This window comes from Cebus imitator, unplaced genomic scaffold, assembly GCF_001604975.1.
Source record: "Cebus imitator isolate Cc_AM_T3 unplaced genomic scaffold, Cebus_imitator-1.0 Scaffold2348, whole genome shotgun sequence".
Lineage (NCBI taxonomy): Eukaryota > Metazoa > Chordata > Mammalia > Primates > Cebidae > Cebus > Cebus imitator.
In genome coordinates, this window is record NW_016109663.1 from 149 (window position 1) to 1,206 (window position 1,058).

General features: G+C 39.5%; 1 non-coding gene across 1 annotated transcript; it reads left to right on the forward strand.

Annotated features, from left to right (window-relative positions):
• The first annotated feature begins 769 nt into the window (after positions 1–769).
• LOC119469996 lies at positions 770–831 on the forward strand. Its single transcript, XR_005198868.1, has one exon. It is a non-coding gene; the product is annotated as a U7 small nuclear RNA (small nuclear RNA).
• The last annotated feature ends 227 nt before the right edge of the window (positions 832–1,058 follow it).

Sequence of the window (1,058 nt, forward strand, 5' to 3'; positions counted from 1 at the left end):
ATTCAGGCTGGGATTCAGCAGGCTGGTAAAGACGGAAATTTAGAGGGATAGGGGCTTCCTGTTATAACGCAGCCTCAAAATGAGCAGGGACAGTTTCAGGTAACATGGAAGCCTTTTCCATTTAAATTCCATTTAAATTTCTAAAGAAACTTAAACAAGCAATCAATAATGCTAATACAAAATGTCAGGCTGCTAGACAGACTTTTAAAGGGATAGCTTATTTAATGGACTACATTAAGGCTCATGATGGCAATGGAGGAAATTTGCATAAGGCTACATTATTAGTGCAAACTATGGCAGGATTGAGGGTAAACAAAGGGACTGCTGCATTTCCCAGAGCTTGTTTTAATTCCGGAAAAAGGGAACACACCAAAAGGACTGCAGACAAAATCTAAGAACAGGACCTCAGCTGAGGGTAACAACAAAAAATACTAAAGTGGGCATATGCCCTAAGTGTAAAAAAATAAATAAATAAAAATAATTGGGCTAATCAATGTCACTCAAAATTTAATAAGGAAGGGAACCTGATTCCAACCCGGGGCCTATCCTGCTCAAGTTACTCTCTTATCTCTGTACAATGTTTGTCCCCTGCTACCAATAAAAGTGCAGCAGCAAATTTGTGTAGCACTCAAAAAGCAAATATTTTACCTGGAGAGCCTCCACAAGAAAATACCAGCAGGAGTTTGTAAGCCATTACCTACAGAAACAGTGGTTTTGCTTTTAGGAAAAGCTTGCCTTAATACTAAAGGGATAAAATTTCATACAGAAGAAGTGTTACAGCTCTTTTAGAATTTGTCTAGCAGGCTTTCCGGTTTTTGCCAGAAAGCCCCTCTCAAAAAAAAAAAAAAAAATCCCTATTGTGTGCAATCCACTAAATTGCTTTCATGTCTCTCTAAAAAGTTTCAGCCTGCAGTTTGTAAAACCCTGTTCTAAGGTTCAGTGTCTCACCACATCGGCCCAAGATGGACAACACTTTAAGACTGTGCTTAAATCCGGCTTTTCCACCACGATGGGTGGCATGGGTCAAAAATGCAGAGGGAAACCTGTTCTACTGGTGA